Below are 13,022 nucleotides of genomic sequence, written 5' to 3' on the forward strand. Positions count from 1 at the left end.
GGCAGAAGATAGGTTGGCTGATTTAGGGAATTGGAAATAAGTAGAAAACAACAGCTATCAAAAGAAGTCTTCAAAAGGGTGTCCTTTGGGGTGCCTGGGTGGCTCAGTTGTTAAGCGTCCACTCTTGATTTTGGCTCAGGTCACCATCTCAGGGTCCTGAGGTAGGGCTCTGTGCTCAATGGAGACTCTGCTTCTCTCCTTCTCCCTCTGCCCCCACCCTTTCATGCTCACATTCTGCTCTCTCTTTCTCTCCCCATTTCTCTCAAATAAATAAACAAGTCTTTAAAAAAAGGGAGTGTCCTTTGATTGATATATGTTACTTGTAAAAAGGTTTCTTCTATATTTGAAAAAGAGAAAATAAGCAATTCTCTACCCATGATAAGTGCTCAGAGTATTTTTAATTTACTAAGGAAAAGAGGACAGAAAGTTCAGAAAGGAGTTTTCTGGCTACAGTGATACATATCTCCTGTATCATAACCCTTTATTCTTTCAGATAGCTTAATCTTGAATGTACTCATTTTATTTTTCAGAAAAGTTTGGGCTATGGATTAAGGGACTTTGGTTGTTTGGTAATTGCACACGTTATACAGCTCTAATAGCCTTCATAAATGTTGTGATGAGTTAATTTTATAGGAACAAATACTAGAAGATTATTATTTTATTTCTCCTGCTCTCAGAGTTAAAAAGGTTGAGTCTGAGACTGTTAAAATATCTGCAGAAATTTGAAATATAAACTTCTACAAGTTTTAAGCTTGCACTCATATGAAAACCAAAAGCTAATTAGTAACAGGAGGCTAGCAGCTGATTAGTGTTCGACCAAAATGCATCAGAAGTAGAGTACTCCCACATCAGTGCTTTTTAGAGTAAGCATTTGAGTAATTTAAATATGTTTAAAGCTGAGAGCTGGCCTAGATCATATGCAATCCAGGTTTGTATTTAGTATATTTCTTTGAGAAGTCTTTCCCAGACAATATGGAGCAATCAGAATGGGAAGGAGTTTTGCTCCCTGGGATCCTTATCCAAAAGGTAATTGCAGGAAGACAAATAAAACTCCATTACTCTTCCTCGGAGTTCAATTCTATGAATCTCTGAACCCAGAAACTCAATGATAGGCTTTCTTTTATTTCAATGCACTCATCATGTAAAAGGAAAAAACATTACATCTCTGAGAATATATTAACATATTATTAATTTTATTTACCTAATATTTTCTGAATGCTCTATCTGTCCTAGGTACTACTCTAAGTTGAGATCTTATCTCTAAGATCTTGAGATGCATCACTGAACAGAAGCGATAAACATCCTTCCTTCATGGTACTCATCCTGTAAAGTAAGTTATTTAACACTTTGTAATAATATGGCTACAATTGGACTGAAGAGTATTATGAAGAATGTTTTTTTCTAAGCTAAGTAATTACATAAAAAAATACACAAAATTATTTCTAACTTTGTAAGAATAAAATAATATGAACTAGATGATATTTAAGTTTCCTTTTCCCAACAATAGCAGGGTGTAATAATTCAGTTTCCCAATATAGCTCCTGAATTCTGTTTCCACACTGTAAGCTTCAAGTTTACAGGATTTTTTGTAATTATTTATAATTCTCTGTATGTCATATTCTCTCTGGGTCTGTCCTTTCCCCCCTCTTCCTGGCACTCAATTAATATATTTCTCCCACTTTGCCTCCCCTTTATCTTGTTAATGATTATCATTTTTCAGTACCCATCTCAGACTTCAGTTTCTCCAGGAAAACTTCCCAGTCCTCAGTATTCCTTATCACATCTTGGTTACTTGTCACTCTCCTAATAGGTCTAGGGACTAAATTTAAGTTTGTATTATCAGGACTAAACACAATACCTGGCACATGGTACATACTCAGATATGGTTTCAAGATGGACTTTGACCGACTGATAGAATAATTCACGTCTGATATTCAGATCCTGCCAAAATTTGAATTCTGCCCACACTTTCAGCTTACCTTTTCAGTTGCTCCATGCATAATCAATCAATCTGGCACAACCAAACTATTCTGTTCGCAAGTCCCTGAATATGGCATTTATACCTTTGCCTGTTTGCCACCAAAGCATATCCAACAACATTCTACCCATGTGTCAAATCTCAAATCCAATTCCACTGATTCCATGAAGTCTTCTGAGACTCTTTGAATTTAGGTAGCTCTTAGTGATAGTGTGACTTGTAGACAATTAAAATAAATGACGAAAAATAAAAATGAGACTCGGTTATGAATGTGTATCCTCATGGAAAGGCCATCAGACTGTGAAAGCCTTTGCTTGCAAACATTTTGGTTGTGTGGTTTATCTTACATTATAAACACTATACAAAGGAATTTTTTAAATCCTTGATGGTTGTGGAGACTTTAAGGAATAGTTATTATTGAAAATAGAAAAGAAAACGCAGAGATTCATGCTCATTTCTTTTTTATCTCACTCACGTTCTACTTTATTGTGAAAGGTGATAGAGTCAACATAGTTTTAGAAGGTTCCTAAGATATTGGTGAAATAGTATGTTTTAAAATAAAATGATAAAAAATTAAAAAGGTTTTGAGTTTATTTGTATAAAATTAGTGAACCTGTCTCATAATTTAAATTAACCATACAGAAAACTTCACTAGATAGCAATTTTAGGAATGAGTGACAGTGATAATAGATTTTTAATCTAATTGAGGGAGAGGATCCCTAGTGGAGGGTGGATATAACTTGAACAATTTTGCAATATGAGTTTAAGTATTTAAATATATCCTAATGCTAATACCAGTGATTTGAGTTGGGCTAATTTTGATACTTGAAAGCAAACAGTACCTGGTGTTAGCTCTATTGAACACTGAGAATAATTGACTTGACTCTAAATTGGATATTATATGTTACCACTACCAGGGTAATACAAATGACCATCCTGTATATTTGCACAAAACAAGTAAACCCAGGCATGTGGTTTGCAAGGAAGTTAGTAATGCAACTAAAATTAACTTAGGTGGGGTGCCTGAGTGGCTCAGTCGGTTAAGTGTTCGACTCTCAGGGTCCTGATTTCAGGCCCCATGTTGGGCTCCATGCTGGGTGTGGAGCCTACTTAAAAAACAAAACAAAACAAAACAAAAACTTAGGTATACTTAACTTAGGTACAAATAAAAATTATCCAATTCACTAAATTGAAGAAAGAGCTAAGGAACCAAGCTTCAGGAAAGTAGGTCCCACACATCTCCAAGGACTTCAGGGACTAATAATTGTATACTTTCTTCTCTTTCTCTTTCTTTCCATGGTGACTTCAATATATCTAACCACTAAACTTCACAAAATAGAACTGTGTTGGCTGGCAGGTCTTGAGCTCAGTCTTTATAGCTTTATAACCCAAGTGATCCCCAATGGATATTTTTCCAACCACAAACACACACAAACAAAAAACATAAATATCAAAATAAACAAATCCTTAGAGAATGACTCTGGAGTAGCTTAGAAAAGTGTTCACCTATTGGACTGATACTATATATAGGCTTGAAGACAATGTAATTATGATATGGTCTGAATGGGTTGTATACGACCTCCGTGGCTAGATCACAGATCAGTGTCATAATTGGAAGCCATTATTGGAATCACATAGTGTAAAGGAGCCATTTCTCAAAGGAAGGGGTTTATTTAAAAAAAAATTAGAGGAGGTACTGAGAAGAAAAACAGTTATGTGCTATTACAAGTGAAGGGGCTATGGCCTTTCAATTCTGGTGTCCTCTTTCCATAGGTCTTCAGCTGGTGTTTGTGGGCAACTAAAAGAGAGTAGAAGACAGATCACTTGGGAGAAAGATGAAAGAGCTAAAAGTCAGTCAGGCACCAGCAAAATGGAGTCAGAATCAGTCTTCATTCCCAATAGGGATGTGAAAATGAGTCAGAAATCTGCTTATGTGTACTGATAAGAGATGGGTATTCATATTGGAGTTTTAGGCTATGAATTGTTGGAAGAAGGGTGTTATAAACTCAGGAGATTCCAGTTTTGTCCATGATATGTTTCATATTTAGGTGATTGACATTTGGATCCCACTACCTTGTGGATGAACTGTGATAATAAACATTTTTCCTAATTAGGATCAGCTCTGGTAAAGGCTCTTAGTAATTCCATATAGGAGGCTGGGTAAATATAAAAGCGAACAGATGCATTCTTATCCTTCTCCCTGAAATCTAATTTAGTCACCTAAATTTAGGAGAGATCTGGCTAAACAATAAAGAAATTGGTGGCTATTAAAATAATAGTGGTCTTTGGCTACTTGCATGTGGCAAAGATTTGGGAGAAGAACCTGCATTTAATATGGAACAAAGGACAGAAAAAAGCAGTGACTGGATGAAAGAAAAATAATAGGGACTAGAGGATAGTAGTCATTAGTAGAAGATACATTAAAAAAAATACTTTTGTGTGTGTGTGGAGAAAAGCGTAGGTGAAAGAGAGTAGTAGATTAATTATTTGAAGAGTATCTTTATTCTAAAATCGTCTCACATCTACAAATATTCAGGGAAAGCTTATAATAATATTTAAACTCCTTAACTTTGTTATCTAAACTGTAGTCTTTGGTATTCATAGATTCCCAGATTATTGGGGGATGTCCCAATAAAAAGTAGAAAAACTATTCAGGTAATTTTTGGGCCACATTTTTATAATCTTGATTTAAAAAAGATATTTTTAGTACTTCCTAAAGAGCCAATAAAAAAGGACCTCAAAATTGAAAAAAATATTAGCTGTTTTCCTGCTTTCACTTAAGGCTGGTGTATCCCTCATGTATATTCTTACAGAGCTAATGAAATACATATTTGCAAGACACTACATTAATAAGAAAGAGTGATTGGAAAAAGTGTCACCTGTATTTTGTTAATTTGCTGCAGGCTCACTCTTCCTGCAGCTGGCACATATTTTTAATCTTTTTATTTGGCAGGATAGAAGTATCTGTGATGGGGAAACCAGTAGCAGTTCTTTCTCTTTGTAAAGGAAGGAATGCTGAAAATCTGAGTAATTACAGCTCCATTTCAATTTTACTCACAGCAGTTAAATTATTTAAATGTCTCTTCTACAGTCAAAATGAATATATTTTAGTTTACAAATATTTTATTACCATTAGAGCAATTTTGTTTCCATTATCTTAACTTTCCAATTCTGTGTTATTAAAAATGAGAAATAACCCTCACAAAGTGATTCCAAATGAGAGTTCTGGGTTAGAATTATATACATTGATTTTCTTAGGTTCTTTGACTAGGGGGACTACACTATATATCAGTAGCTAAGCTACATTCTCATATATATATATATATATATATATATATATATATATATATATGTACACATATATATACTTTCTCAAATATATATATATATATATATTTGAATTTTAGTCAAGCAAGAAACATTATATTTCAGGCCGAAAATAAAATCTGTTGAGTGCATTATAGAGTTTCTGCAACAGGAGATTTAATACTACCCAGTATTATGTTAGAATTTAGGGCATGACAGTTTTATTGATTATATCATGAGCTTGATGTCTTGGGGTTGCTGATATTGGAAAGAAACAATTAAGAAGTTTTTCCATTTTTATCCCATTATCTTTTGTGAACTCAGCTACATTTAATTTTTTTTAATTTTTGAAAATCAGATTTTAATAACTAACTTGAGAGCATTTACACAGAGGGCATGAGAGTAAACTTTTAAGGGTTTTATCTAGGTTCTTAAGTTTTCAGTTCTCATTCTTTTGGTCATAAGATAGTTCATTTGTCTCTATGGTTTAGAGGAGGCAGCCTTCTTATAATGTTTACCATCTATCAGAATGAGATGATGAAGTAACTTGAAATATTGCTTTATGCACACATTGTATAATTTAATTACTTTGTAAACCTAAGCTGAAAAGGATCAACTATACAAAGACATTTTCAGTTTTTCATTATTTGACTATTTATATTATTACTATTTCTTATTCAATAGGATATTTGTGCTTTTTATTATAGTACAATTATACTATTATCAACATTTTGTGCTATTATCTCTAGGACTAAATCTTAAAGCAGTTAAATACTTTATTGCTTACTGATTAAAAAGTAGGATCTGTGGTTACCTCTTTAGGATTGGGAATGCATGTGCCTTAATTATACACTCTAAGCCTCAAGTCTTCATCTGTAAAACAGAAGCACCAATAGATACCTCAAAGCTCCATTGTGTTTACTAAATCTGAAAATGTGAGTAAAACATTTAACACAAGTCCAGGAACCCAATACTCATTTCCTACTTCCTCTTATCTAAGCTAATAATAAAGAAAACCATCAATCAGCCAGTTTCTTATTCTCATTCTACTGAGTTTCAACATTGGAGTCAAATTTGTGTAATAAGAGTGAATTTCATTGTTTATACTTATATGTGTGGGAAACATAGCCTTATTGGGTTTAATATGATTTGCTTCTGGATCTACATTCAATATCAGTTATTATCTATGTCCACTTTCTCAATTTTGCAATTGATTATAGAAAATTCTTATGATTTCTATGATCTAACTTATGCATTACAGGGCCAATTGCGGTTCAGTCTAAGTTCATAGGACCCCTTACAGCCCAATGGCTTTCTACTTCTCTGCCATTCATAGACCCAGAGTAGGTAGATCTGGCTCCTGGGCTCCAGACTCCCTTGGCACACTGTGTGCCTAGTCCTTTCGGAGAATCGCCTACTTGCTGAGAGTTGCCCTGTAAAGTTGCCCAGTATGCCCGGGACTTCTCCATATCCATTCTAGGCAGCTTTGTCCTATATTGCTATTTTTTTTTTTAAGAGAGAGACACAGAGAGAGAGAGAGAGAGAGAGAGAGCAGGGGTGGGGGGAGGGGCAGAGGGAGAGAGAATCTTCAGCAGGCTCCACACTCAGCACAGAGCCCTTTGCAGGGCTCGAGCTCACAACCCTGAGATCATGACCTGAGCTGAAATCAAGAGTTGGATGCTTAACCGATTGAGCCACCCAGGTGCCCCTACATTGCTACTCTTTTTTTTTTTTTTTTTACATTACTACTCTTAAAGGCAATTTCCACTCTCTTCCTCTCTCTCTTCAAAACCCAGCATCCACTCTTTAATAAGAGTAGGCTTTAACCAAATATAAAAAGCAATCCTATTAGATGTCTCCTGCTTTCAGCCCTTCCAAACATTATGAAGCAAGTAAATATGATACCATATGTTGGAATTTGAGTGAGCGTGTGGAATGAAGGTGGAACACACCCACCCACACACACACTCTTATATCAAAAAACTGCCTTCCAAAAATTGGGAAGAAATAGATACTATAAGTAAATCTTCTGACTTAATGAACATTTCAATGAAAATTCTGGAACAATACTGTGAGAAATCCAATCCAGACAGACTCACTTTCTAGTGGCAATTCTATATTCCCAATTTAGCTTCCTATTTATCTACAGAGTCATGTCTGTTGGAATTTCACAGGAACTTCAGAATCTTTTGGGGTGGCCACTAAATAGTTGTTGTAATCCAATATTTTGTACTTGGTAGATGCTAAGTATATTACGTTGTTTTGAGATAATTTGATGATGAAATAGAAAGTCCATTTTTAAACTACTTAGTTTTCATACAGAGGACAAGATTTAAAAAAAGGCAAGTTTAGCTAATCAAATGTATAACTTTCAACAGATCAGTTGACATTTAATGTGATGTAGTCAAAAAAGAGAGTAATAAACTAATATTCATGATTCTTGGCTTCTAGGTAAGCCTCTGTCACTAGATGGATGACCATAAGAAAATTATTACATTCTCCGTGTCTCTGTTTTCAAAAAATAAAGCAGTGACAATCTCCTATATTCCTACTTACCTTATATAGTTGCTATGAAAATCAAATGAGGCAATGTGAATGTTGGGTCTTAAAGTACAAAGTTACAGAATAATGTTATGAAATATTCACCTACTTAAGTATGTAAAAAAAGAGGCAATAATTTAGATAATTTAGAAGATAATTTAGAAGGACAAAGAGGATGATTTAGATTTATGATTTAGATGATTTAGATGGTTATTAGATTATTGAAAAACTAAACAATAAACTTTTCTATTGACTAATTTTGAAAATATTCCTTGCTAGGAATATTATTTGTCCCAGGGTTCTATATTGATGGATTTTACTCAGTTCTGGAGTAATGTGGTAATGCCAATCTGAAATATGAACTGATATTAAGGTGATAGAGTTGTTAGATTGTGTAATATGGCATTATCTAGACTAATGGGTTGTTGTCCCAGATTACCACAAGGAATGCCACTATTAGGAAATCTGCAAATTGTCTCTATCATCTGAAATAACATTGAGAAAGACAATGTCTTAGATATTGTATCTAAGATATTGTAACAATGCTGTGTGATGGGTAATTTTATGTGTCAAGTTGTGGAGTGTTTCTGGATGAAATAAACATTTAAATCGGTGAGTGCTGGGTACACAAATTGCCCTTCATAACGTAGGCTGGCCTCATCTAATCATTTGAAGGCCTGAATAAAACAAAAAAAATTATTCTATCAGAGCAAGAAGGCATTCCCCAGCAGACTGCCTTCAAACTTCATTTGCATCTCTGGCTCTCCTAAGTCTCCAGTTTGCCAGCTCACACTGTAGATTTTGAACTCATTGGTCTATAATCATGTGAGTCAATTTCTCATAATCAATCTCTTTCCACACACACACACACACACACATACACATTCTCTTGGTTTTGTTTCTCTGGATAACCCTGACTAATAAATACAGCATGTGTCAACTTTTAGAGATGTAATGAAGAGAAATATTCTGTTTACTAATACTATGAAAGAAATATCCTACTTTACTCATTTTTAATGTTGATGCTTTTTGACCAGAAGGACTTCAAGATGTACCAAATTGAAATGAGAAAGATGTATATTACATTTAATATGTATATGAAAAGTATAAGCAATGTGGGCCAAATAGACAAAAGAAATTCCAAGTGGATGTAAATGAAAAAGTACATTACTTAAGAGCCATTTTCTTCTTAGAATGTCAATACTGATATAATGGGTTGCCATACGAATTCATCTGATATTTTAGTGTGAAAAATTTTTAGAGATTATTGTGTCAAATTCTAAATAATTCAACAACAGAGATTTTAAACCACCTAGTTATAATTTGAATGTCCTTTGGAGAGCTAGAGAGATAAGGTAACTTTATACTTGTTCAACATGGCATCATTATCATCTTACCAAAGCAAGAAATGGAACAGATGACCTCTATAGCCTCTCACATCAGGATACCTTTATTATAATCAGGCAAGCTTTGTACATAGAGCCTACAAGATATTAAATTTTAGAATATTAAATAATAAGATCACATACAACAGCATTTCAATACCATTAGCTTCCGATAAATCAAACTTGCAGGAATTAAAGTTATTATATTTCACTGAGAGAGGAAATATTAAAAGTCATGAGCATTTTAAAGGACACCATAACTAAAGCAGAGCAGTTTACAGTTCTGTGCATAAAGAACTAGAAACTTCCAATATGTCTTTACCATGAAGCTATCAGAAATCAACATGAAAATAAATATTGTCATTGATAAAAAACATGTAGGATTAACTTGAATGATGGTTATAGAAGATAAAAAAGTTGGAGAGGTAATTTAAAAATAGCTGATATCCTTTATAGATATTAGGAAAGAGAAAATAGCAGCAAAGAGGTTAAAGAGATTATGAAGGACATTTTTAAATATGTTAAGGAAAACAAAATATGAAAAAATTGAAATAGACCCTTTTAGAGTAAATTGATTATAGAAGCCACAGAAATCAATAAACAATAATTGGGCTTAGAAGCAGCATTAATTAATACTAGGGAGAATATTGAAATTTTATAAACTGTTGTCAAAAGTCTTTATAAATTATAAAATTGAGAAGAATATGAATTCAGAGAAAATAAATTTAAAGGAAAAATAACTGTAAAAAGTGATACAGAATATTATTGAAATGCTCTCCACTCTCAAAAAAATGTATCTCATTACAAATGTGTTTCTTTCTTTACTGACAACAAAATATATGAATATTAAAACAGAAATATTTATTATATTCAGGAACATCAGAAATATTTTTATCATAAACATTTTTTTGCTATTAATATCACTGTGATAAGGTATTGTGCCCAAGATGGGTCAGTCAATCGAATTGCCAAATTAATTTATCTTTTAATCTTAAGCTTTCTTGCCCACATACCTTACCCAGGAAGTGTGGCTAGTGCTTGGATATAGGCTGGGAGATGCTCATAAAGGAATCTTCTCGGATGATTTTTATTAGGTTCTTTTCCTTTGGAATATAGGAACAGTGGTAGTTAACAAATACGTTTAAACTTTTTCTCTTACATTATAATTCCCTTTAATTAGTCCAATATTTCATTAAAAGAGTGAACTTCCTTCTAGCCTTTGAGGCCTGCTTTTCATTTATTCTCTGCAATTAATCATTAAAAGAGAGGACTCTGTACTCAGAAGTTTAGAATGGTGACTAATTAGTACAGAGCAAGTGGTCTCAGTGCTGGGATCAACCGTGAAGATGCAAAAAGAAGATAGTAGGAAGGGAAAAATGAAGGGGTGGGGAATCAGAGGGGGAGATGAACCATGAGAGACTATGGACTCTGAGAAACAAACTGAGGGTTCTAGAGGGGAGAGGGGTGGGGGGATGGGTTAGCCTGGTGATGAGTATTAAAAGAGGGCATGTATTGAATGGAGCACTGAGTGTTATACGCAAACAATGAATCATGGAACACTACATCAAAAGCTAATGATGTAATGTATGGTGATTAACATAACATAATAAAATAAAATTAAAAAAAAAAAGAATCCTTCCAAGTTAACCAGCAGAGGCATATAACACAATGCTTTTCCTTTGTAATGGATACTAGAGAAAGGTCATCCTTGCAAAGGGAATATATTGGTGTATCTATTGCATGTATTTTTAATACTTGTTTTAATTATTCTCTCATTTTTAAACATATAGCTTTCTTTAATTTTTCAATACTAAAAAATGCAGGAACATGGATTTGGTCATCAGATTTTAGTTTATTTACTAGCTTTGTCATTTAATCTTTTTGAGTTTTCTTCTATCCAAAAGAGAAAAGTAATACCTATGTCAAATGGTTGATTTTTAAAAATTTATTATTTTTTTAATTCAAGTATAGTTGACACACAATGTTACATTAGTTACAGGTGTACAACATCGTATTTTGACAACTCTATATGTTATGTTATACTTACTCACCGCAAGTGTAGTTATCATCTGTCACCATACAACACTATTGCAATACCCTGTGCTGTACCCTTCATCCTGTGACTTATTCATTCCCTAACTAAAAGCCTATACTTCCCAGTCCCCTTTACCCATTTTGCCCACCCCCCGCAACCTCTTCTCTCAGCAACCATCAATTTGTTCTCTGTATTTATGGGTCTGTTTTTGCTTTTTGTTTGTTCATTTGTTTTGTGTTTTAGATTCCACATAAAAGTGAAATCATACGGCATTTGTCTTTCTTTGTCTAACACACTTCACCTAGCATAATACTCTCTAAGTCCATCCATGTTGTTACAAATGACAAGATCTCATCCTTTCTATGGTCAAGTAATATTCCATTGGGTGTGTGTATGTGTGTGTGTGTGTGTGTGTACACTACATTTTCTTTATCCATTCATCTATAAATGGACAGTTAGGTTGCTTCTATATCTTGGCTATTATAAATGATGCTGCAATAAATATAGGGGTGCATGTATCTTCAAATTAGTGTTTTCATTTTATTTGAGTAAATACTTAGTAGTGGAATTGCTAGATCATATGGTATTTCTATTTTTAATTTTTTGAGAATTGTCCATACTGTTTTCTACAGTTAATCAATTTACATTCCCACCAACAGTGCGCAAGGGTTCTTTTCTCTCCACATCATCATCAATACTTATCATTTCTTGTCTTTTTGATTCTAGCCATTCTGACAAGCATGAGGTGATATCTCATTGTGGCTTTGATTTACATTTCCCTAATGATTAGTGATGTTAAGCATCTTTTCATGTGTCTCTTGGCCATCTGTACATCTTTGGAAAAATGTCTATTAAGGTTCTCTGCCCATTTTTAAATCAGATTGGTTTTTTTTTTTGGTGTTGTATATGTTCTTTATATTCAAATGGTTGATTTAAGCATTACATTTCATGTATTAGTTTATGTAAGTGTCTAGCCCAGTTGCTGGCAAGTGGTAGATAATAAACAAAACTTGATTCCTTTCCTATGCTACTTCACCCTTATAAAATGACTTAAGAACTTGAAACTGAACTTAGTTTGAGTGGGGTCTAATCATTACAAAAGTCATTAGGGTTGTTACCTTTCTTTATGATACTGTCCTTAAATTAGTATAACTTAAGACTGAGCTAGATTTTTTTCCTCATGTTTTTTCCTCATATTGTTGACTTATATTGAACTTGTATGTCTATAAAACACCCTAGGTCTAACTCTTGTGAATGACTCAAGCCAAGTGTTGACAATAAATTGTTCAATAAATTTTTTTAACAGAATATCTTTTCCTACTTCCCTTACTGATAATTTCTTTATACAATCCTTTCCCTCCTGCTCCCTTCCAGAAGTCTGTGTACTACATGAATCTTCTGGGATCCCATTCAGGCTGTAGAAAAGAGAAAATCTCTGGTTATCTAATGGGGTTGAAAAGCCAATCAATAAGCAACATGGATTTAGTAAGAACAAATAAAGCCAAGCACCAAGGCTTCAATGTTTGTTGCTAAACTGTGGCATTCTGAAAGATATTTCTTTGATACCAGCTATCAGTAGACTTCTTTAAAGAAAAAAAAAAAAAAAGAAACCTACCGTAAGACCAAATTGCATCTAATGGCGGATGTTTTAAGTCATAGGACTAAACTAAATAAATAATTGAGGCAACGGTTATTTATCACTGATTTAAAATAGAATAATATGTTTAATTATGGGTAACACTTTTGGAGAAGTGGCTAGATGTCTTTGTGCATAGCA

The 13,022-nt window shown here is 33.7% G+C and overlaps 1 long non-coding RNA gene across 3 annotated transcripts in view; it reads left to right on the forward strand.

Moving 5' to 3' along the window:
• LOC123863348 (uncharacterized) overlaps positions 1-13,022 on the forward strand; it is a 420,091-nt gene that overhangs the window by 229,029 nt on the left and 178,040 nt on the right. For all 3 annotated transcript variants that reach the window (XR_010410079.1, XR_010410072.1, XR_010410083.1), the window contains one exon: positions 1,234-1,330. This is a non-coding gene — a long non-coding RNA (uncharacterized LOC123863348). The remainder of the gene's footprint in view (positions 1-1,233; positions 1,331-13,022) is intronic.

Source organism: Mirounga angustirostris, unplaced genomic scaffold (assembly GCF_029215605.1).
Source record: "Mirounga angustirostris isolate CCGP_5_RB_7025 unplaced genomic scaffold, mMirAng1.0.hap1 SCAF_1, whole genome shotgun sequence".
NCBI lineage: Eukaryota > Metazoa > Chordata > Mammalia > Carnivora > Phocidae > Mirounga > Mirounga angustirostris.